The sequence below is a fragment of the Polypterus senegalus genome, chromosome 6, assembly GCF_016835505.1.
Source record: "Polypterus senegalus isolate Bchr_013 chromosome 6, ASM1683550v1, whole genome shotgun sequence".
Lineage (NCBI taxonomy): Eukaryota > Metazoa > Chordata > Cladistia > Polypteriformes > Polypteridae > Polypterus > Polypterus senegalus.
This window is the reverse complement of record NC_053159.1, coordinates 171394380-171420054: the sequence shown is the minus strand read 5'-3', so window position 1 is coordinate 171420054 and position 25675 is coordinate 171394380. Positions and strand designations below refer to the sequence as shown.

Sequence of the window (25675 nt, the reverse complement as noted above, 5' to 3'; positions counted from 1 at the left end):
TACTCTTGCGGATAGCTGCCCCCTTTCACATACCACACAAATGTCTGCTCATCTGTGAAGGGCTCCTCATGCCTGTACTGTCCACTGCTTCATGCCACATGTCTCTGAATGACACCAGCACAGCCTACTTGACCCTCCTCGATTGCCATGTGAGCCACCAACGAGACACAAGCTGTCTGAACCACTCCAGTGCCCCCGAGCTGACAACCACTCCTCCCCAAAGCCGTCAGCCTGTTAGCTCTGGTGGGCCATCAACTTCTGGGAGCATCTCGAGTGGCTGCTTCTGCTTGTCCAGGTTGGGACTGGGTTACACGGCCTATGCTGGCCTGTTTGCAGTCAGAGTGATTAAAAATGACACGTTAGCTGAGAAATCCGAGCGCCTCGGAAGAGCGGCCAATTTGACGCCAGTGCAGCAGTTTATCAGAGGCAATTTCAGGGCCAGGCTCCACGCATGCCTCTTAAAATTGAAGCAATTTTCAGGTCTGTAGTAATTGTTGCCTTTCATTCCTGGTATTTTCATGTATTTATTTTCAGCGCCTCCATTGTCTTGTTGCATGAAAACACTTAAAGAATATATATTGTATTTTTATAATAGAAAAAGGCTTGTATTGTAATTATTACGTAGTGATGACGGAAGTTCAATTCCTTTTAAATTATTTCTTTCCTTTGTTTTTTTTGGGGGTAGCAAGGCTGTAAATAGCCTGGTTCTTAACTCTGTGTGCCATGAAATGCAAACAAGTAAGAAAAGCCACCCATCTAATAATAATAATAATAATACATTTTATTTATATAGCTCCTTTCCCATGCTCAAGGCACTTACAGAATATAAGAATGAACAGCTGGGTATACAGTATATACTGTAGAATTGTACAAACCAAATAAATAAAGAAGATTACGACAGTAAATTCAGAGAAAAGCCTAACAGACAACATAACTGATGGTCTCGCACACACACACACACACACACAGGTTACATGAGCATCTTGACAGAGAGGTAAACTGAGAGAAGGGGAATGAAGTCAAGTAGAGCTAACAGCCTTCCTGAACAGATGAGTTTTGAGTCGTTTTTTATAATAATTCATGGAGTCAGCTGACCTGATTTATTTCGGTAGGTCATTCCAGAGTCTGGGCGCCATACAGCTGAAGGCCCTGCTGTCACCCATGGAGTGTAGATTAGTGTGGGGCACAACAAGATTACCAGAATCAGAGGACCTTAGTGAGCGGGTAGGCACATAGTGATGGAGAAGGTCACTGATGTAGTTTGGCACGAGGTTATTTAAGGCTTTGTAGGTTATTAGTAGGATTTTATATTCGATTCTGTAAGGCACAGGGAGCCAGTGAAGACGGAGCAGGATGGGTGTGATGTGCTCACTGCTGCTGGTCTGTGTTAGGACTCTTGCAGCTGAGTTTTGAATAAGCTGGAGCTGTGATATAAGATTAAACAGGACACCTGCCAGCAGAGAGTTACAATAATCAATGCAGGATGTGATAAAAGTATGGACAAGTTTCTCAGCATTAGAAAAGGAGAGGAATCAACGAACACGGGATATGTTACGGAGGTGAAAGTAAGAAAGTTTCTTAATGTGATTTATGTGGGCGGAATAAAAAGGGAGGAATCAAAAATGACACCAAGATTCTTTGCAGTAGAGGCAGGTCTGATGAGATCACTGCCAAGATGGACTGGGAAGGAGCTCATTTTATTAAGTTGCAATTCAGTCCCAGTTTGCAGGAGTTCAGTTTTGCTGCAATTTAATTTTAAAGAGTTCTACTCCATCCAGGTTTTAATTTCACTAAGGCAGGTTTGTGACGACGTGGGTTCGGCTCCATGCTCCCATCATTGCTTGGAAGCCCTTGAACCCAACACCGTCGGTAATGTCACCGATGAGCTAGTCAGTGTGAAGGCAACAATTAAGCAAGGGGATGGTAAAAAAATGGTGAAAAAGTGCTCTTATTAAAATGAAATCCAAACAAAACAGGTGTTCAAAATAAAGTACAGTGCTTTCATAAAGTTCAATAAATAATCCATAAAAATAACGTGGAGGTAAAATCAATAAATAGAAAAAACAATCCTTTAAAACGAGGTTAAAACAACGCTGGAAGCAATCCTTTAAAAACACAAAGTCCGGTGTCTTTTTACCTGGCAGCTCCCCTGCTTCTCCCATTGGGCTTTGCAACAGGAGAGTCGCCATACCTGCAGCTGACCTTCTCCTACTCAACTGATCTGGTGGCCTTCTGATTCCTGGCTCCGGTTCAGCTCACCTAGACCGAGACTTGGGCTCCCCAGAAACCAGGATGCTCACACTGGGGCTTCTCTTCCCAATCTTCGACTCCCTCTGCCTGTCTTTGCTGCGGCGAGCCAACCTTCTCTCAGTCACTCCTGCTCCAAACAATCGCTCAGCAGGAGCGACCACTACCATCACCTCACTTGGGCTCGCCTCTCCCAGCTGTTCGTATACAGAGTGAGCCTGCGCTTGCTCGCTCTCCTTCTTTCTTTCAACCGGCTTTCTCACCCTTTCTTCCTGCCTTCTTCTCTGCAACCTCCATCTTTCTTTTTCTTTTTTTCTTCTCCTCTCTTCGACTCGCGCTTCTTTTTATATAGCGAGGGGCCATAGCAGCTGCAGCACATTAGCCACGGGAACAATCACGATGTGGGCAGTTCCTCACCTGTACACTCGGTGAGAAACGCCCACACCGCAGATCGGCCCACGGCTTGCTACAACCACTACGCCTCACGAAGCCGCCTCGCGTGCGGTGATTATGTATTTAAAAACTGGCCCTTACTGAGAGCGCTGTGGACCCGCTATACGACAAGGTTGTGAGCTGAGAAAGCTCTGATGAAGTTCCACTTTTAACATTGAAATAGAGTTAAGTATCATCTGCATAAAAATGATAACCCAGTCCATAGCTACTAATAATATGGCCAAGCGGAAGCTTATAAATACAGAAGAGAAGAGGGCCAAGGACAGAGCCCTGTGGAACTCCTTTTGTGACTGGCGCCGAGCTGGATCTGCTGTTGCCAAGACTAACAAGCTCTTGCCAATCAGTCAGATAGGTCTTGAACCAGTGGAGGGCAGTGCCAGAGATACCCAGCATGTTCTCCATTCTGGACAGTAGTAGTGTCAAATGCTGCACTGAGGTCTAACAGAATTAATATGCTGGTTTGTCGAGAGTCTGCTGCCATAAGCAAATCATTGGTTACCCATAGCAAAGCAGTTTCACATCGGCGCTGTGCCCTGAAACCAGATTGAAAGGGTTCCATCAAATTATTAGTGGTTAAGTAATTGGTGAGCTGGGAGGCTACAACACGCTCAAGAACTTTTGACAAGAAAGGAAAATGGGAAATAGGCCGAAAATTGTTAAGATTGTCAGCATCAAGACCAGACTTTTTTAACATTGGGGTTACAGAAGAGATTTTAAAAGTGAGCGGCACAGAGCCAGTGTCAAGGGATGAGTTTATTATTGTTGTAGCAGTCGGGATTATGGCATGAAGGCAGGATTTAAGTATCTATTTTATAACTAATTAATTCTGTTAAGAGCCATAGGGAGTTGGCCTATCCTGGCAGCACAGGGCAGAAGGAAGAATCTAACTGACAATAGGCACAATTTTAGTCTGTCAGATATGCCCAAAATCTGAGTGTTTGAGTGTTTATATATATATATATATATATATATATATATATATATATATATATATATATATATATATATATATATATATACTGTATAAATAATATATACTGTATATATCTATACTATACAGTATATATCTTTTATATATATATTTATATCTATACTATATGTATCTATTTTATATATATATCTACATCTATATTATATATAGATACTAGGGGGCTTTGCACCCTGCTTGCTTTGCTCGCCAACCCCCAGGCCTGTGCTACGCGATAGCCTCTTTGCGGTTCTGCCACTCACATATGGGGATGCAGATGTACAATTTAAACAGATTTTAATTTTCATGGAAATTGTTACATATGCTTAATAGAACTAACTATTTTACATTACAGCAAGTAATTAACCATAGTAAAAAACAGTAAAACGTAATAATTTGAAAGTAAATTATGTTTCATGTTGCGTTAGAGTTATTCTCTGAGTAAAATGATTTTGTTCTGATTTTGGTTTTGAAATTAACACACAAATACTTTTTAAACTTACATTTTTACATTTCTTTCTCTTTATTAAATCAAATTACTTTTTTGAATGTTTGGCTCTGAGATTTGTTAATTGTCTTTGCAAAAGCTATTCTAACAGGAAACTGTGAAAGTTTTAATACGAATGGCATATCAAGATCTCCTTTGTTGTCTAATGTTATTCCTGGACGATGTACTACATTACCTTTCTTGGATACATCCTTCTTTCTACAGTAATTCGTGTGGTGGAAGATCGGACAGTGGTAACGGTTGTAGATATTCTTCGTGATATTGTAAGTTGATGTTTTCATCTTCTGCACCATCACCACTAACTGTTTTAGCATAGTCTATTGATACGCATTTAACCAATTTGCCGTGTAACCGATCACAATTTTTGGCATTAATTTATTTGACTTCATCGTTTCTCGGTGCTAGGATTGCCCGTGTACTTATTTTTTCTGCTGTTAACCATTAATGATGAAATTCTTCAATAAGATTTGGACATAATATGTGTTCTTTAATTGGGAACTTAAAGTGAGGAAAACATTATAATTTATAAGACCTGAGAGAGCAAGAAGTGTGTCTGACAAAAGTATTCACACGATTGAGAGGTGAGAGAACTGTGTGTGTGGTTGAATAAGGTTGAGTGGAGGGAGTGACTTGAAAAAATCTGAAGGCCAAAGTCTTGCAGGACTTGAAAAAATCACTTCAAAAAAGTCTTGTCTCATCGCAACATTTTTTTGATATAATTCAGATATATATACTGTATATAGATGGCCGGGATCCACGTCCCTTCAATATATATGTTCAGGGGGAGCAGCCATGGACTGTGCAATACCTCCCCTGGATGCTAGATGGCCGCCCCCCCTGGGTTGGAGCGGTGCCTCAGCTTCCCGCAGGGCTCCATGGAAGTCGGAGTTGGGTGCAGCCCTGTTGGGTTCCGCAGGCGCCGCCAGGGGGTGCTGCAGCTGGGACTCCTGAGCCCGTATGGGCAGCATATTCATCACACCCGGAAGTGTAGCTGGAACTCGGCAATTAACCACCCCACCTGGGAGCACTTCCGGGTGGACTATAAAAGGGCCGAGTCGGGAGGAGGAGGAGGATGAAGCTTGACGGAGGAGTGGGGGTGGAAAAGAAGAGTGTGTTGGTGCTTATTTAGCGGTTTGGGACTGTGCTGTGGCTGGGGCACATGGGGAAGATGCCCTCCAGCTGAAGAAAAATAAATGATTGTTTTATTTTACGTGTGCCTCCGTGTCCAGTCTGTGTCAGGTTGGGCGCCTTTATAGCACCTTGTACAATATATATACTGTCACACACATGCGTATGGTGGGCAGTCGATAGTTGATGGCCTTAACAAAATGTACCTGTATGCCAGACTAGAGGTCGGCAATGCACATTTCAGACATCACTTCCAACTCCAGTTCTCAAAGCATGGAACCTTCCTGGATACCCTCTATAATTCTGCCATATAATCTGTTATTATCAGTTCAGTTGTGGACTCAGTCTGGTAAGATTACTCTGACTTGCTCACATTTAAGCTTTTTTCTGAAAGCATATGGGACGAATACCCCAAACCTTTTTCTTGGTTTTGTTGTTTTTCTTACATTAAGCTGTATATATGTATATCTCACTATATTGCCAAAAGTCACCCCACCAAATCATTGAATTCAAGTGTTCCAAACACTTCCATGGTCACAAGTGTAAAACCTCAAGCACCTCGGCATGCAGATGGTTTCTACAAACATTTGTGAAAGAATGGGTCGCTCTCAGGAGCTTGGTGAATTCAAGCGTGGTACTGTCATAGGATGCCACCTGTGCAGTAAGTCCATTCATGAAATTTCCTCGCTACTAAATATTCCACGGTCAACTGTTAGTAGTATTATAACAAAGTAGAAGCAATTGGGAACAAGAGGAAGTCAGCCATGAAGTGGTAGGCCATGTAAAATCACAGAGTGGGGACCACGCATGTTGTGGCACACAGTGTGCAGAACTTGACAGCTTTCTTCAGAGTCAATAGCAACAGACCCCCAAACTTCATGTGGCCTCCAGATTAGCTCAAGAACAGTGCAGCCTAGAAAGCGTCATGGAATGGGTTTCATTGGCCAAGCAGCTGCATTCAAGCCTGACATCACCAAGTGCAATGCAAAGCATCGGATGCAGTGGTGTAAAGCCCACCACCGCTGGACTCTACAGCAGCGCAGACGTGTCTTCTGGAGTGATGAAACATGATTCTCTGCCTGGCAAACTGATGGATGAGTCTGGGTTTGGCGGTTGCTATTAGAACCGTACTTGTCTGACTCCATTGTGCCAAGTGTAAAGTTTGGTGGAGGGGGATTATAGTGTGGGGTTATTTGACGCTAGAAAAATGTGAAACTAGAGAAGGATCAGTCAGGAAGAATAAGGACGTGTTGTCTGTGGGTTTCACAGGGCAACAGCGCCCTCTAATGTCACTATATATATATATATTATATATATATATATATATATATATATATATAGTGACACACTAGAGGGTGCTGTCACTCCTCAAACCCCACAGATGAAACGTCCAGACACCAGGTAAAAGCACTAGAAATATTTTTAATTTCTTCTCTTTTTGCAATTGTGACACAGTGCACCACAATCACCACCATAAGCCAATCAATAAACGATAATAATAACAATAATAATATTCCTCCTCTCCTCCCAGCAGCTCCGTCACTATGCCTCCCAACTCCGGCTCAGCTTGCTGGGTTTTTCATAGTCCTTTAAATAGTCCTTGACCCAGAAGTGCTCCTGTCCTTGTGTCCATGTGATTCAATAGCACTTCTGGGTCAGATGAAGACTTATATTTTTTCTTCAGCCCGGAAATACTTCTGTTCTTCCGTTCCCGTGACTTGGGAGTACTCCCAGGGCTACAGGGAAAACAAAAATCCCAGTGTCTCCCTGCAGCGTCCCACGATGGCACCCACGGCACCCAGCAGGGCTTTGAAACCGAACTCCATCTCCCATTGTGCCCTCTGGAATCCATATATACAGTATATATATATATATATATATATATATATATATATATATATATATATATTTATACACTCACCTAAAGGATTATTAGGAACACCATACTAGTAAGGTGTTTGACCCCCTTTCACCTTCAGAACTGCCTTAATTCTATGTGGCATTGATTCAACAAGGTGCTGAAAGCATTCTTTAGAAATGTTGGCCCATATTGATAGGATAGCATCTTGCAGTTGATGGAGATTTGTGGGATGCACATCCAGGGCACAAAGCTCCCGTTCCACCACATCCCAAAGATGCTCTTTTGGGTTGAGATCTGGTAGCTGTGGGGGCCATTTTAGAACAGTGAACTCATTGTCATGTTCAAGAAACCAATTTGAAATGATTCGAGCTTTGTGACATGGTGCATTATCCTGCTGGAAGTAGCCATCAAAGGATGGGTACATGGTGGTAATGAAGGGATGGACATGGTCAGAAACAATGCTCAGGTAGCCCGTGGCATTTAAATGATGCCCAATTGGCACTAAGGGGCCTAAAGTGTGCCAAGAAAACATCCCCCACACCATTACACCACCACCACCTGCCTGCACAGTGGTAACAAGGCATGATGGATCCATGTTCTCATTCTGTTTACACCAAATTCTGACTCTACCATTTGAATGTCTCAACAGAAATCGAGACTCATCAGACCAGGCAACATTTTTCCAGTCTTCAACTGTCCAATTTTGGTGAGCTCGTACAAATTGTAGCCTCTTTTTCCTATTTGTAGTGGAGATGAGTGGTACCCGGTGGGGTCTTCTGCTGTTGTAGCCCATCTGCTTCAAGGTTGTGCGTGTTGTGGCTTCACAAAAGCTTTGCTGCATACCTGGGTTGTAACGGTAACGGTTATTTCAGTCAAAGTTGCTCTTCTATCAGCTTGAATCAGTCGGCCCATTCATTCTCCTCTGACCTCTAGCATCAACAAGGCATTTTCGCCCACAGGACTGCCGCATACTGGATGTTTTTCTCTTTTCACACCATTCTTTGTAAAAATCCCAGTAACTGAGCAGATTGTGAAATACTTATATTTAGGTGAGTGTATATATATATATATATATATATATATATATATATATATATATATATATATATATAGACTGTACACTATGTCCCGACTGAAAATTTTGATCCTAGGGGTAACCTTTAGGGTTCTTTTTATTGCAGTTTGAATGACAGTGCCACCTGTTGGCTGAGAGCAAGTAAAACACCAGACCAGAAGACCAGAACAGACTAAAGCCAGAGAAGCAGACAAACGGCCCAGAGATTCCGATTATTTAGCTGTGAAATGCTGAATGCTGCTTTTAGTGTAAACTAAAAATACAATTAAATGCTAGAAATGCTTAAGAAGAGGAACAAGCAGACAAGAAACAAAAAGCATACATTAGGAGGGATGAATGAATTAACAGGTGAAAAAACTATGGATGGATGGAGAGAACAATAAATGAATTGATGGATGGGTGAATCGATGAAGGGATAGATGCAATATTAACAAGCATAGATGGATTAAGGAGATAAATAGGTGAAGGATAAATGGATTCATGGGCTGCCTGACAGAAAAAAAACAGAACAATGGGTGAATGAATGGATGGCACAATGGGTGGAAGGACAGAGGAGGAAATTGGATGGACAGACAAACTTAATGGTTGAATAAATGTAAATATAGATTCATGGATAGATAGATGAAAACAATGGACGGACAGAGCAATTGATGAACGATGGAAGGATAGATGAATGAACAGACGTAATATGTAACAGGATAACCAGCACTAACACAGATGGGTAAAGTAGTTGAATGGATGGAAGAATTCACGGATTGATTGACAGGTTAAAAGAAAAATGGACAGATGAATGAATGTAAAGGTGAGCTATATGAATAGATGGATCAACTTCATAGCAGACAGATGAATAAAAGAACAAATGAACTGATGGATGAAAGGATGGACAAATGAACCCAGCAATTGAAGGATGAATCGATATGCTGATGGTTAGAGGAATACATCAATAGATGGACAGACGAATGTACTGATGGGAGCAGAGAACAACAGGTGAATTGATGGATGAATGAATAGAGACAATATTTCATGAAGGCTAACCTTAAACTAACACAGGATACCCAGGATACAGGAGATGGATGATGAACATAATATCATGAAGAATGGACTGAAGTGTGGGTGGATGGATTAATCATGGCTCACACTAGCCAGATGGATGGGTAATGGAAATAGATGGACGGATGAACAGATGGGTGGACCAGATGTATCAATGAACAATAAGTGATGGACTGCTGTATTTGAGAAAGGCCAACTCACTCAACATCAAGAATGATACATTGTTCCTCCCCATTTATCTTATTTCTACCACTGAACTCTTTCCCTTCCTGCCTCCTCTCTGAGCTGGTGGTCCCTCATCCTCCTTTCCAACTGCTTATTTTGAAGGTGACTGGCCTTAGGCAGAGAGAGGGTAAATGTGGGTTTATTTTGATGTTACAATCGCACCCATTTCCCAGTAGGGGGAGCCCAAGAGTGACGAAGTCTGAGCTCATTGATGGTGACAAAGCAAAGCAGAGACACTTCTGTGGAACAAAATGGAACTGTTCGTTTTTTTTTTTTGCCTCAGTCAGTCAGTTCAGGCAATTGCCTGAATGAATAAATTTGAGGACATTCAAAATACGATTGAAATGGATTCTGCAAGCCCATGGAATGAAACATGGCTGTGCCTTTCATAAGTGAACACTCTGCTGTTGGAATGCTTAGAGTTCTGGCACAAAGCGTGGGCCATTCTTTATTCGTAATTGCCTATTGGCAGTATCAAAGCATGCCTTAATCACCCTGTTAACCTGTTGCATCTGCAATTAATTTTATTAGGAGGTCGTATTGGCAGTCCACTTGGAAGGTCATTACTGAGGTAGAATGATAAACAGCACACATCTTACCTGAAACATTTTTATCCCGATACACAAAGTCGCATTATGCAGATTCCTCCCCAGGAATGGCAGAAGGCTCATTCCACATCGTTCACAGTCCGTTTTCCTCACCAGAAACAATGTTTTACTAAGAATGCCAGCATACTGCAGAATGTAGGAGAGTTTATTCTCAGTAACTCTTGCCCCAGTGTCACCGTCTGGTTCGCAGCTCTGCAGGCATTGTCCCAATTTGCTGGTAAAATCTGAGACTCATCCCTGCCACTAGGGGAAGCAGTGAGCAGTCGACTCTTTGCCAGACGAGAGCTATGACCTCAGAATTTAAAGTGGTGACTCACATCACGGCCACTCTGAGGCCATGCCAGTGTAGACAGGTAGGTGCCAGTTTTGTCATTATATATACACCTGGAGGGCAACAAATGTAAGAAAGGTCTAACAAGAAGGCAGCCATGTTCAGTAGATGACAGCAGAAAATGCCACTTGCTTTTTAACCTCAAAGTCAGGTGTTAAGGGCTGCTGTTACTTAAGAGGTCTCTGGAGGGCAGCACAAGCATTAGGCGTCCTTAATCCCTGAAGTACTGCAGATAGACCATTAATAACCCTTGAACCAGTTCTTTAACAGAAGTATGGGGGTTGCTTGGGCAAAGAATTACTGGCAGGGAGCAGCAGAGAACAAACATGGGGGGCATTAGACAGGGAAGGTGCTGTATTGTGAAGGGAACGCCGGCCTTCAAGCAAGCTAAGATTGTGTGGAATCTTCTCATAAATTTGAAGGGCCATAGTAAAGAGGCAGAGAAAGATAAAAAGGATTAAGAAAAAGAAGAGTCTGGACAAGCAGGGGCCATTGACATAATGACAAACACCAGGCAAAAACAGCTTGCAAACTGGGAGAAGGCTAGTCTGGAAAAGAACATGAAAAAAAAAACACCAAGCAGAACAATTGGATTGTCCAAGCTAAACAAAATGCTGTTCAGGCACTTAAGTGCATGTGGCTTGGCCTGATAATGATAGACACAGTGATGTCACGTGCACATAGCCACATCTACAACACATAGTTCACACCCCCAAAATGTACAGCCACACCCCCATACACATAGTCACACCCCAAAATGCACAAAGCCACACCCACACCTTGCACACAGCCACATACCAATATCCACGTAGCCACACCCACACGGTGCACACTGCCACACCCAACTATACACATAGCCACACCCAGCATAATACACAGCAACACAGCAAAAATATGTGCTGAGTGGTGTCAAAAATAAGAAATAAACACATAAATATGAAAGGTGCTGTATGATAGGTTTTAAAAAAATCCATCCATCGATTTCTGAGAGTGTAGAAGCCAAGTAGTTTGATAGGTTTATTTGTCCCTTGGTGCGACTCAAACCATTTACACCTGAACACCAGCAAAACCAAGGAGCTGGTGGTGGATTCTAGGAGACCCAGGCCCCTCATGGACCCCGTGATCATCAGAGGCGACTGTGCAGAGGGTGCAGACCTATAAATACCTGGGAGTGCAGCTGGATGATAAATTGGACTGGACTGTCAATACTGATGCTCTGTGCAAGAGAGGACAGAGCCGACTATACTTCCTTAGAAGGCTGGCGTACTTCAGTATCTGTAATAAGATGCTGCAGATGTTCTATCAGACGGTTGTGGTGAGTGCCCTCTTTTACTGGTGGTGTGCTTGGGAGGCAGCATAAAGAAGAGTGATGCCTCACGCCTGGACAAACTTGTGAGGAAAGCAGGGTCTATTGTAGGCACGGAGCTGGACAGTTTGACATCTGTGGCAGAGCGACGGGTGCTGAGCAGGCTCCTGTCAATCATGGAGAATCCACTGCATCCACTGAACAGGATCATCTCCAGACGGAGGAGCAGCTTCAGCGACAGACTGCTGTCACCGTCCTGCTCCACTGACAAACTAAGGAGATCATTCCTCCCCCACACTATGTGACTCTTCAATTCCACCGGAGGGGTAAATGTTAACATTATACAAAGTTATTGTCAGTTTTACCTGCATTTTTAACACTCTTTAATTTAATATTGGTTTTTTTTTTATCATCAGTATGCTGCTGCTGGAGAAGAAAGAAAGCACATTTCTTTATCTATTATCCCCCTATAATCATTAATCCTTGTTTACTTTAGATGACAAACTTTTATTACATTATTCTTTGCTTTTCTTTATTCTGACTATTGTATTGTGCTCCCCCCTATAATTGGCCCTACCTTGCGTGTGTTTTTAGAAAGCAGACAGAAGATTTTGATATTTCTCATAGTTTTTGGCATTTCACTGCTTTGCTCCTTTGTACTTTGTGTTCTACCTTTAATCATTCCACTCTTGTCAACTTTAGATAGCAAATGGACTGTTGCCAGTATTCAAGAGTCTTGCATGGCTTATCATTTATTCTGCTGCTTGGTCCTCTCACTATAATTATCTATTTCTTCTCTGCACATCCACTCCTTGATATACACACATAGCCACACCCAACACATACACATAGCCACACCCACTCCATACACACAGCCACACCCCAAGGCACATAGCCACACTCCAAAGTGCACACAACTACACCCAGGGTTCTCTGGTTTCCCAGATAATAAACAGATCACTGATGTTAGAAACTCCTGGAATTTGTTTTGTTTTCTTTGTGTGTCCTCCCTATTACCCTTCCCTCTGTTTGTTTTTCTTGATAACAAAGAGGCCCTTGCTTTAGTCTGGGACTCTTGTTTGCATTATTAGCTAGAGAGATGGTTACATCTATAAAGCGTTTTTCTAGACACGCTTTACATGGAAAACATGGAAGTCACTTCAGCCATCAATATGAATGACGATGTCAGCCATTCTTGCACCAGCACAGTCACCACACATTAGAGTGACAGAGGTTATTAGCCAGTAAGGGACAGGAAATGATTAGGGGTCCAGAATGGACAAGATCAGGGCGGGCAATTTAATTAGAACATGTGGACACCCTGCTGTTTCCAAAAGGGAATCTTTTAGGACCACAATAGAAAGTCAGGACCTCATTTTTAATGCCTTATCTGAAGGGCAGCATCATTTTTACAGGAGCCTACCACCATCATTGCACATTGCACAGTGCATTGGGATCCACCCACAGATTACAGGGTAATCAATTCTCTGTTTATTTTGGCACTATTTAATAGATAGATAGATAGATAGATAGATAGATAGATAGATAGATAGATAGATAGATAGATAGATAGATAGATAGATAGATAGATAGATAGATAGATACTGTAGATACTTTATTAATCCCCAAGGAGATGTATGGGTAGATCCAGGTTGAAAAGGAGCTGCTTCTCTTCATCCAGGTGAGTCCACGTTGGGAGGGCAGAAGAATGGAGCTCAACTGGAGCAGAAGAGGAGGATGAGATTAAGAAAGAGTCAAAGAATACTGGATTGTGGAAAAGAAGCCTGTTTTAAGGTATTGCGATTTAAATAAGCAGTGTTTTGAACCTGTGAATTGTGTCAGTGCAGTTGTATCTGGGCTTCTGAGGCGTCTCCTACAGGCCACAGAATAGAAAGCTAATTGATAACTGAATTATCTTTGCTGTGCGGCCTCTTGCTGCTCTTCTGTGTGTTTGGTTTGTTTCCCTTTCTTGTTGTACGCCTCTGTTGAAAGCTAACGCTATTTGCTTTGTCTGTTTCTTACTTGTTTGTGTTCTCTCTATAATCGCCCCTTCATTTTGTGGTTTTCATTCATAAATGGCCCACTATTGATACTCCCGACTCTCGGCCTAGTTCCAGGTTTTTGTTGTGCGTCTTCCTTTGTTTCTTTGTAAACTCCCTATAATAATCCCTCCTTTATATGCTTCTAGTGTTAAATGTTTGGCATAAATCTGGGTTGGGCTAACATTAGCGTGTGCTCTCTTTTTCTCTCGTCACACCACAGTGCATTTCCTCCTCCTCCTCCCACCACAGCCATTCAAGACCTCCAGCTGCTTGACTGCTAAAGTCCATTTCGGTTATTTCTTTTAGTTATTTGTCATTGTCACTCGCTAAGAAACGAGGTTGGCCGATTACACCTCACAAAGATATATATTTTTTTTTTTGGAAATCGGATGAGCTTGTTGCCAAGAACAAAGCACTCCAGGGAATTTTACTTAGGCTGGCAGCGAGGGGTTTGCAAGCAGATCTCGTGGGTCGCCTCAGTTTACCCGCCACACGACTTTCTTCTGTACTTTCCTATTTGCCATCTGTTCCTACCCTGCAGTTCAATACAAACACTCGGTTGTGTTTTCATTCAATTTCATTCAATTTCCATTAGAAAAGGGAGTGGGGGGGGGCACAAATTCCATTTTATATGTTTGTTCCCAGCAAAACTACTAAACTCAATTTTTTTTTTCCTTTGGATTTCAATTAAGTTGCACTTTTCTGCCAAACCTGTGAAATGAGCGTCAATCGGCCGGGTCTCCTTGCAATAAATGGGATCCTCCCTCCTCAATGACCTGAGAGGCGGCCGGCCCTCTCGGAGCGGTAAAGCATTTGCACTCCGGTGACATAACGCCGGCTGTCTAATCTGTGCAACAATTACGGACGTCTTCACAGAGCAGACGAGGTCCAGTGGGCATTAGCACTTCTATAAGCCGCTGCCATTCAAATTCACTTGGCAGAATGAGAAAGCCGCGTCAGAAGGACACCTCAGCGCTGATCCTTCGAGGCACATTTAAATTGTGGCACTGTGGACGTCCATTCAATATGTCTGAAGGAGGCTGGACTGATGTACCTACTTTGTACATGGGCCATGCTGCTGTTCATACACTCATTCAATGTATGGTGAATGGCGGAGTGCAGGATTTCACTATTGGTCCTCATCATTGCTTAAAAGCTTTAAAAAAAAATAGTGTCACGAGTGACTACACCAGCATGTTGTCCTTGTTACCCATGCCAGTGTGCCCAGTCTTTAAATATTGCCTAACCCGAGGGTCATAGATTTTGATTCAGACTGTGGGCGCTTGGCCTAATATATTAAAGCTAAGCAGTGTCCACTTTGACCACAGCAACACCCATGCCAGCGTGCCCAGCCCTTAAGTCACTCAGACGAAGCCTGTTAATATGAAGGTTAGGGTTTGATTCCAACTAAGGTCAATAAAACTGAAATTTAGAGTGTCTCTATTTACTACACCAGATTGCTGCCCTTAATACATATGCCAGTGTGCCCAGCACTCAAACACAGACTATTCACAGATCGACGGGTTACGGCATTTGACTTAAACCGCAGGCACATGGTCTAATTTATTCAAGCTTGGAAATGTACCCGGTGACCACACCAGTATGTTATCCCAATTTCTACAGTGTGCCCAGCCCTTAAACAACAGGCATTGAAACATTGCTTGCTGTCCTCTCCCTTAACACAAGTCATTCAAATAATGCTTGATGATTTAAAGGCTGGCATTTGATGCAAATGGTGGGTAAACAGCCTGACTTATTGGAGCTTATGAGAGTCCCCTGTGATCACAGCTGCAAATTTTCCCCAATACCCATGCCAGTGCGCCCAGCCTTTAAATATTGCCTAACCTGAGGCTCATGGATTTTGATTCAGACTGTGGGCGCACGGCCTAATCTATTAAAGCTAAGCAGTGTTCACTTTGGCCACAGCAACATCCATGCCAGCCTGCTCAGCCCTTAAGTCACTTAGACGAAGCCTGGTGATCTGAAGGTTAGGGTTTATTTCCTACTGAGGGCAGTTAAATATAAATTTAGGGTGTCTCTAGTTACTACACCAGATCGCTGCCCTTAATACCTATGCCAGTGTACCCGGCACTCAAACACAGACTATTCAGAGCACTTGAAAATCCATGGGTTATGACATTTTACTTAAAAACTGCAGGCACACAGTCTAATTTATTCAAGCTTGGAAATGTACCCGGTGACCACACCAGTATGTTGTCCAGCCCTTAAACAACAGGCATTGAAACATTGCTTGCTGCCCTCTCCCTTAACACAAGTCATTCAAATAATGCTTGATGATTTAAAGACTGGCATTTGATTCATACTGTGGGTACACGGCCTGATTTATTGGAGCTTATGAGAGTCCCCTGTGACCACAGCAGCACATTTTTCCCAATACCCATACCAGTGTATCCAACCTTTAAAACACTCAAACAGAGTCTTGTAATCTGTAGCTTTGGGTTTGATTCCTGCAGACTTCAGTTAAACTGAAGTTTAGGGTGATCTAGTCACTATGCCAATGTGCTGCCCTTAAAACCCATGCCAGTGTGCCCAGCCCTTAAGTCATACAAACAGAGTCTGATAATCTGTAGGTTTGGGTTTGATTCCTGCAGAATTCAGTTAAACTGAAGTTTAGGGTGATCTGGATACTACACCAATGTGCTGCCATTAATACCCATGCCAGTGTGTCCAGACTCTATGTCATTCAAATATAGTTTGATAGTCTGTAGGTTAGGGTTTAATTCCTACAGAGATCAGTTAAACTGAAATTTAGTGTGATCTAGTCACTATGCCAGTGTGCTGCCTTTAATATTCATACCAGTGTGCCCAGCCCTTAAGTCATTCAGACAAAGCCTGATAATCTGTAGGTTTGGGTTTGATTCCTACAGAGTTCAATTAAACTGAAGTTTAGGGTGATGTAGTCACTATACCAACGTGCGGCCCTTAAAACCCATGCCAGTGTGCCCAGCCTTTAAATCACTCAGACAGAGCCTGATGATCTGAAGGTTATAGTTTGACTCCTACTGAGGTGAATTAAACTGAAATGTAGGGTGTCTCTAGTCACCGCACCACCTTGCTGCCCTTCATACCCATGCCAGCATACTCAGCCCTTAAGCAACAGTTATTCACATTACTAGAAGATCCTAAGGCAGTGACATTTCACTTATACAGTTGGCACACAGACTAATTTATTGAAACTTGGAAATGCCCCCAGTGACCACATCAGCATGTTGTCCCTTGTACCAGTGTGTGGTGCCCAATACTGGCCACAGTGAGTCCGTCCTATAAATTCCAGATATTAAAAAAGTGCTTGCTGATCCGAGTGTCACGAGATTTGACACCCACTTAGGGCACTCAACCTGAATTATTATTGCTTAGAAAAGTCTTTCCAGTGACCACACCAACATGTTGCCCTTGCCCCCCATGCCAGAGTGCCTGTCTCCTTAACACAAGTCTTTCAAATAATGCTTGATGGTTCAAAGGCTAGTGTTTGGTTCATGGTGTTGGCACTCAGCCTGACTTATTAAAGCTTTGGAATGTCCTCTGTGACCACAGCAGCATGTTGTCTCTGCCACCCATGCCAGTATGCCCAGCCTTTAAATCACTCAAACTGAGCCGGGTGTTCTGAAGTTTATGGTTTGCATTTAGCCAAGGTCAGATAAATTGAACTTTGCCATGTTTTTATTCACTGCACCATCTTGCTGCCCTTAATACCCATGCCAATGTGGCCATCCCTTAAGCAGCAATTACTCAGTGTAATTAGAAAATCCTAAGGCCATGGCATTTGATCTACACTGTGGGCACTCAGTCTAATTTATTGAAGCTTAGAAGCATCTCCAGTGAAAACACCAGCATGTCGTTCCTGATGCCAGTATATTGTGCCCAATACTAGCAACCACGTGACAAGCCATTAAACACAAAAGGCATAATAACAGTGCATACAAACCTAAGGTTCACAGGATTTGACACCCACTAATGTCACTCAGCCTGATTTATTAAAGGTCAGAAGTATCCCAAATGACCACACCAACATTTTATCCCTGGCACTTATGCCAAAGTGCCCAAACCCTTAATACAAGTCAATCAAGTAATAAACAGTCATTCAAAAGCTGATGTTTAACTCGCAGGGTGGGCACTCATTCTGATCTACTAAGTCTTAGAATTGAGTCAAGTGACCACAGCAGCATGTTGTCACCAGTACCTAACATTCACAACGGTGTGCCCAGCCCTTAAACACCAGGCATTGAAATAGAGCTTACTGAGCCGAATATCATAGAATTGGATGCCCCCTACGGGCAGTTAGCCGAGTCCAGTGACCACATCAGTACTGGTGCCAACAATAAAAAAAGCAAATTTTATAAACAAACCTTGGTGACCTCAGGCAGGAACCAACCGTGGATGGGATGCCAGTCGGGCACAGAGTTTACACCCTCTCTCTCTCTTATGATACTCATAATTTTACTTGAAATTATTCTTGACCTTTAAGATCTTCTTAGGCCATCATTGTGGTCCAAACCTTTTTCAGGAGTTGCTTTCTAAGCTGGTGATTCTGTCCAATCAATAGACAGCACTTTGACAGCATTTTGTGGATACTGGGCACTTCCTATAAGGCTTGGAGCCAATGACACCATCAACATGTCATGTAGACAAGTCGGGGCCTACTGTCTCAGTGGTTAGCCCTGATGCCCCCCGACTCCAGAGATGTGGGTTCAAATCTGTGTGACATTTTCTCTCTCCGTGTGGCTTCTCTCAAAGACTGGCAGCTTTAATTATTTGCCAGCTCTAAAGCTGGCATAGGGTGTGACTGACTGGTCTCCCTTCCAGCCTGCTTCCTGCCTTTCACCAAAAACTGATAATACGGGCATCCACCCACCTTTGTGGGTCCCGAAATGAATGAATGGTTAACTGTTAATGAAAAGAATCCAAGGCATCATGTACACAATGTTCTTCTCCACTATACTCAAAATATCCTGAAGCTTGGCGTTTTAGGATTTGTGCCCAGGTTTTTCAGTTATTGAAACATCTGATAGGCGGACCCCCAGCTTAGTCCCCCCACCCCAAAAAAAACCAAACGTTTATTTTTGGTCAGTACCTGGCTTCCAAAGTGAGCCACGGACTACGGAGGCATGTTAGCAGATGCCATCTCTCTCCCACTCTGCCATGTCTGCATAGACTGCTGTTGGCACCTCTGCATTCAAAAGAGCTACAAGAAAGAGAAAGAGACAAGTTTAATGGACGTGGACAGTGAACGCCCCTACAAAATCCTCATGCAAGTGGCACCTCATCTCAATGCCAGCACAACTGCAGTTTGGGACAACCAAAGCTCACCCGAATTGGATGGATGAACCACCGTAGTTGGAAGATGGCAGCGCCAGTCACTTCAAACTAACAGGTCCTTGGCAGATCCCAAAAAAACTGAGAAATGTCCAGCTGCAGTCAGGACAGTTTTAGGCCTCGGACAAATCCGAGCACTTCAGACACTATGAGGTCCATAAATTGACGCCACCTTCCTTTGTTTCGTTGGTGGACTGATGCCTTTACTATACGCCCCTCATGACAATTTCAGTTCCCTTTAATTCCTGCACTCAGCATTATTCAGTATTTATTAAACTTCTAAACTATCGAGGACTTTAATTCTGCATCCAAAACAGTTGTTTTGATGTCATATACTGTATTAGAAACAAATTGAACAAAAAATCTTAACATGTTGTATTTTATAGTATACGTTTTATATCTGTGTTTGCCATGTCTCATTCATGAGGCTGCACTTTTTAATACGTTAGTTATATGCTGCACTCAATGGACTAGTGGCTGTGGTTAAGTATCTACACTTGTAATCAGAAGGTTGACCCCATAGAAAAATGGGAAATGCTAAGGAAGATGACGAAAAAGAAGAAATTATATGCTGCACTCAGCTACAAATAACACTACATATTCTTATAGACTCTGAATCGAATAAATCATACAATTTGTGTAAATAGTCAAAATATGCATTACTATGCGCCGGACGTGTAGGAGCTCTTTAGGGTACTGTCTTTGTGGTCCTCTCTGTGTTATATCATTACTACTGTATTATTACTGGTATACAAAATTTGAATATTCATATTAACTTTGCATTAATTGTGGTGGAGTTTATGCTCCAGAGCAGGGGTGTCGAACTCCAGTCCTACAGTGCCTCAGTGGCTGCAGGTTTTCATTCTAACCATCTTCTTAATTAGTGCCCAGTTTTGCTGCTAATTACTTCTTTTAATTAACTTGACTCAGTCCCCTTAGTTATTTCTTTTACCTTAATTAACAGCCAAACAATAATGAGACACAAAACAAGCTGCTACATGACCAGTTCAATGTACTCATCACACAGTATCTGAAAATAAAGAAAGGTGAAAGTCTCAGTAAGGCTGATCTCTCAACTCACCAAAACACTTTGACAATGTTTTTATGAAAAACAGAAAATCAACAGATTTGGAAATGTCTGCTGTGGCAGAACGAGAGCAGCAACAAGCCATGGAATTAAATAATGGATTTAATTAACAAGAATGCATCGGCTTCTCATTAAGAAACTGGTTGGAGTTTGAAGCCCCAGTTTAGCTTGTCATCTGTTGGCTCATTTCGTGCCTTTTCTGTTTGGCTGCCATTTAATAAGGAAACAAATCAATTCAGAGAACTGAATCCTTCTATTAAAATGAAGGGGAAAAAAAGTGAATTAGCAGTGAAAACTGGTCACTGATTAGGAAGTGGGTTAGAATGAAAACCTGTAGCCACTGAGGCACTCCAGGCCTGGAGTTTGACACCCGCGCTCCAGAGGAATGATGCACTCGCCCTCAGATTCACAAAAAGGCATAAAGTAGTCGTTTGAGTCGCCCAGCTAAGATCTTCTCTATTAGCCGAGCAGCTTTACGTGCCCATTGGGGATGATGGCTCACAATCTCACATCAAGTACGAAGAGACGTTTATTACATTAGCACGACAGTTTATTCTGGTGAAGTTTTGTTTTATTTATAATAAATGTTTTTTTGCACACACATTAAGTTTGTCACCATTTCCATAATAGTACATTTAGCACAAAAGTGTACTGCAAACACGGAGGTGGGGGGCGTGGAAAGTGGGTGGAGTCAAAAGAGACGCAGCTGACAGGAGCCTCATTTTACGGGCCTGAGAAAGTCCTGACTGCAGCTGGACTCTATTGAAAAAATTTGGCAGTTCCTAAGCATTGAAGCTAACATAGAAGAAAGTAATAAATGCAAAAACTGAAACAGTATGCATAGCGCATGGTTTGCTATTTCAGCAGACCAGTACAGCAAGTTCAGAAATTCAACAAATTCTTGCCTTTTCATACTAGTCCAGTAGTCTGCAAGTGTATGTTCATTTTAGCATAATGCGACAATTAGGAAATATCTGAATGAATTTGTCAATCACACGATCCAAATCAAATTTCTTGGCCCTCTCAGCATGCATGGAAATTACTGCAATATTTGACAAGCGCACGTCTGTCATTGTTGATCGCAGATGTAAGTTTGCTGAATGCTCTCTCGGCCTCAGAAGATGTCCCTGGTGTTGTACACACGATTTGCAGTAGTCGTTCTGTTTCGTAGAAAGCGTCTTCATATGTTTCAACGAATTGCAACATGTCCAGCAAAGAAGTGGCTACATATTCACAACTTTCGCGCTACTAAACGCTGTTTTTGCTTTATTTCAATGTCTAAATCGGTGTTTTTTCTTGTATTGCTCTGCCAGAGGAGTTACATTCTCTAGGAACGTTTCACTGCTAGGTACGAAGGAATCTATTGCTGAGATCACGCGAGCATTGCTAGATGAAAAGTGACGCTCTGATTCACATAAAGGTTTTCTCACGAATTGGGTCATACATACGTACACACTATTTAAAGTTTCTTCACCGTCACATCGGCCGTCATCAACACCAATCGGTTCAATAACAACTGATTCAGCAATACCCTTTGCACTTTTCTCTGTCTTTCCGCTGACGACAATTTTTTTGGGGCACATCAGTGATCGAGCAAGGAGCTGCAGCTCATAGTAGTTGATACATATATGCAGTATATATATTGTTTACCTTTTCTTTGTTGTAAACTAGGGGGCTGTGCCCCCTGCTCGCTTCATTCGCCAACCCCCGTGCGGGCGCTACACGCTAGCCACTTCGCGGCTCTGCTGCTCACGTATGTGGAAGTGGATGCACAATTTAAACAGATTGTTATTTTCATGGGAATTGTTACATATGTATAATAGACTTAACTGTTTTGCATTACAGCGAGTAATTAACCATAGTAAAAAATAGCAAAACGTAATAAATTGAAAGAAAATCATGTTTCATGTTGCTTTACAGGTATTAGTTGCATTATACGTTTTCATTCTGTTTGGCTTTGAAATTAACACGTAAATACTTTTTAAACTTGTGAAACAATACAGTACAATAAAAACAATATGGAATTAACTTTTCGTCAATATCACAATGAATTTTGATTCCATGTTTGGATTTACATTATGACAACGCAACGTATAACTGCTCGTGAGTGAATATCATTTCTTTCTCTCTAATAAATAACCCGAATTTTTTGAACGTTTGTCCCTGTGATTTGTTAATTGTCTTTGCAAAAGCTATTCTAACGGGAAACTGGAAACATTTTAATACGAATGGCATATCACGATCTACTTTGGTGTCTAATGTTATCTGCGACAGATGTACTTCATTACCATTCTTGTTGCCCGTTAAAACTTTACATGTCAGAATTGTTCGACCAATTTTCAATACAACTAATCTTGTCCTGTTGCTTAGCCCACCATTCAGACATAAATTACGCAATCACATTACGATACATCCTTCTTTCAACAGTAATTTAGCATTTGGAAGACCGGACAGTGTTAACGGATGTAGATATTCTTCAGGATATTGTAAGCTGATGTTTTCATCTTCTGTACGATCACCACCAACTGTTTCAGCATAGTCTATTGATACGCATTTAACCGATTTGCCGTGTAACCGATCGACAATTTTTGCGTAAATTTGTTTGACTTCATCGTTTCTCGGTGCTAGGATTGCCCATGTACTCATTTCTTCTGTCGATAACCATTCGGGATGAAATTCTTCACTAAGATTTGGACATAATATGTCTTGTTTTACAGGGAACTTAAAGTGAGGAACGTGAAAATGTATAAGAGCTGAGAGTGCAGGAACTGTGTCTGACAAAAGCATTCACACAAACGAGGGACGTGGGCCGTTAACCTGAAATGGTTGAAAGGAGGGCGGGACTTGAAATAATTTCTTGGCAATAGTCTCATCTCAAGTTTTTTTTGTTCTATTTTTTGAGCAGTAACAGGAAATTTCAGCAAATTTTTCACTTTGTCACCAAATTTTTTACCAGGTCCTTTAATAGGTCCCTAGAATTTTTACTGGATCCTGGGACCTTGCTGGACCTGGTGTGGCACCACCACCACCACTGTGGCTAATGATTTGGCAGCTGGCAAGGGGGTGACAGTCAATATGTGGGGGTTCTGCTGGACTTGTGTGGAAAATGCAGGGGCGGAGTTTGGGGCTTAAGGTGACGGATCAATCAATCATAAGATTCTTAAACCTGTGGGTGCTGCAGCGTTACCCCAACAGCATCGACTGCAAGGCAACATCCATCTCGGGGCCCAGTCATGCGCACACCCCACAATAGACCAATTTGGATTGGCCAGCTCACTCAAACTTACACATTTTGGGGAATGTGGGAGGAAAGCCCACTAAGACATTTGGGAAAAAACGCACACAGGTAACAGAACTCAGTGAGGCAGCAGCATTGCCCCTCCATTGAGCATTCATCCTTTTCATATGCAGTCAATTACACAGAGAATACGAAAAGAGTGTGGTGTCAAATGGAAAAATTAGCACATTTTTAAAAACAACCGACAAATTGAAACTCTCATGACTGGATCTTGATTTCCTTGAAGGCCTGGTTGTCCAAAAATCAAGTGATAATTTGTCAGCAAACGACTTTCTTCCCAGGGCAGCAAACCCACACTTCAGCTAGTCAGCCTTATACAATAAAATGTTTTTCCCTCTGAACGGATGAATGGATGTTTCACGGAGCGCAGCATCACAAAGTGCTGGTCAAGGCCGCCCCGAACGTGGCTCACAGCAGCACAAGGTCACAAATGGAAGGCCATCTATCCATCTTGTGAAGCTCCTTTATCAATTACAGGATCGTGAGGGGCTCCCAGTGACACTGCACAATTGTCTTTTGTGGTGGGACATGACCTGCACTAAAGTGTGTGTCCAAGCATTGTGCAAACCGTTCAGTTCAATTCAGTGTATTTTTGTATGATGCTCCTCACTGAGAGGAAGCACAGAACTCTGTGACAGGTTTGCAAGTTAAAATACAAAATATAATGGCAAGAATAAATTTTACAGATTACTGAATACAGAATTAGTGTGCATTTAGAGAGAGATTTGTTAAAAGACACAGAAAGCAAAGCAGAAACTGATTAACATACATGGCAACTAACAATATGTCTTGTCATCTTCTAACCTGCTTTATCCAGACCAGGGTCTCTTGGTTTGGGGGGTTTGAAGCCTGTCCTATCTAGAAAAGGGCACAAGGCAGGAACAAACCCTGGATGAGGTGCCAGGCCATCATGGGGTGAACAAAACTCCAAACACGCACTCGGCCTAATTTAGCATCACCTATTCACCTAACCTGCACGTCTTTAGGCAGGGGGAGGAAAATGGACCACCTGGAAAAAACCCACACAGACATTTGGGAACTCCACACAGGTCTCCATACTGCAAGACACTAGCAATATATGTCGATTAATAAACTGTTCAACACTGAACCAGTTAACAACGGAGAAGAAAACAAAAAGCTGCAGAAAATAAACCTCTGGGGTTTGGGATCTATGGTCAAATGTTAGAGAGGGAAAGTCCAAGACAGTCAGAGTCCTGGAGAGCTCGGCCAACTGACCACCCACTTTCTGGCATGTTGTATGAACCACTGTCAATGAATACAACTCCGTACATTAAATGCTGCTCCTGGCCTTTGGAAATCCGCACTGTCCATGTCAGGTTGGTGTGGAGCCTATCCTGACAGCATGAGGCTGCATGTCTTTGGTGATGGGAGAGGATAACTGCAGTAACACTATGTGGACACTAGGAGAACACTTTTACTCCATGCAGACAATGATTTGAACACAGGACATGGGACACATGTGGCACAGTGCTAACAACCATGATTACATACCCTAATCAAAAACAAAATGTATATATAAAAAGAAAAAAAAAGAAACATACACATATAACATCCATATATGGCAGATTATTCCTGCCACTCACTAAAAACAAACTGCATTATTTCACAAAAGTATTGCATTGTTTTTGCAAAAGAATTGTACTATTTTGTAATAATGTAGTGTTATTTCATATTGCATCATTTTGCAATAATAATTGGATTATTTTGCAGAAGTATTGCGTTATTAGATATATTTAAATGAAAGACCTGTGTGTGTGTGTGTATATGGAGCAGTCCGCTCTGCTCACGCTCAACACCAGCCACTAGATGGCACATGTATACACTTTTACATTTTTTCTGCCCTTGCCTGCACCTCGCTTCTCATTATCCTATGTGCCATGAACACCGCTCGCTGCGCATCAACAATGTTGTGCTAATGACACAGATGAAGAGACACAACGTCGAAAGGAACCAATCAGCGCGGCTCAACAACGTGCAAGTGAAACACCTTAGCAATGGAGGGCAAAGCTTGAATTTTTCACTAAAAACATTATCTATCTGGATGAAAATAAGCTTCCCTATATCCTACTATTCTGAACATTCCACTAACTGGCTGTGGGTACTGGGGCCTGTCCAAAGTAGCATCAAGCTCATG

General features: G+C 42.3%; 1 protein-coding gene across 1 annotated transcript in view; it reads right to left on the bottom strand.

Annotated features, from left to right (window-relative positions):
• b3galt1b (UDP-Gal:betaGlcNAc beta 1,3-galactosyltransferase, polypeptide 1b) overlaps window positions 1-25675 on the bottom strand; it is a 963041-nt gene that overhangs the window by 714913 nt on the left and 222453 nt on the right. Inside the window, exon 2 of the mRNA XM_039757538.1 lies at window positions 18894-19004. The gene's annotated coding sequence lies outside the window, so the exon portion shown is untranslated. The remainder of the gene's footprint in view (window positions 1-18893; window positions 19005-25675) is intronic.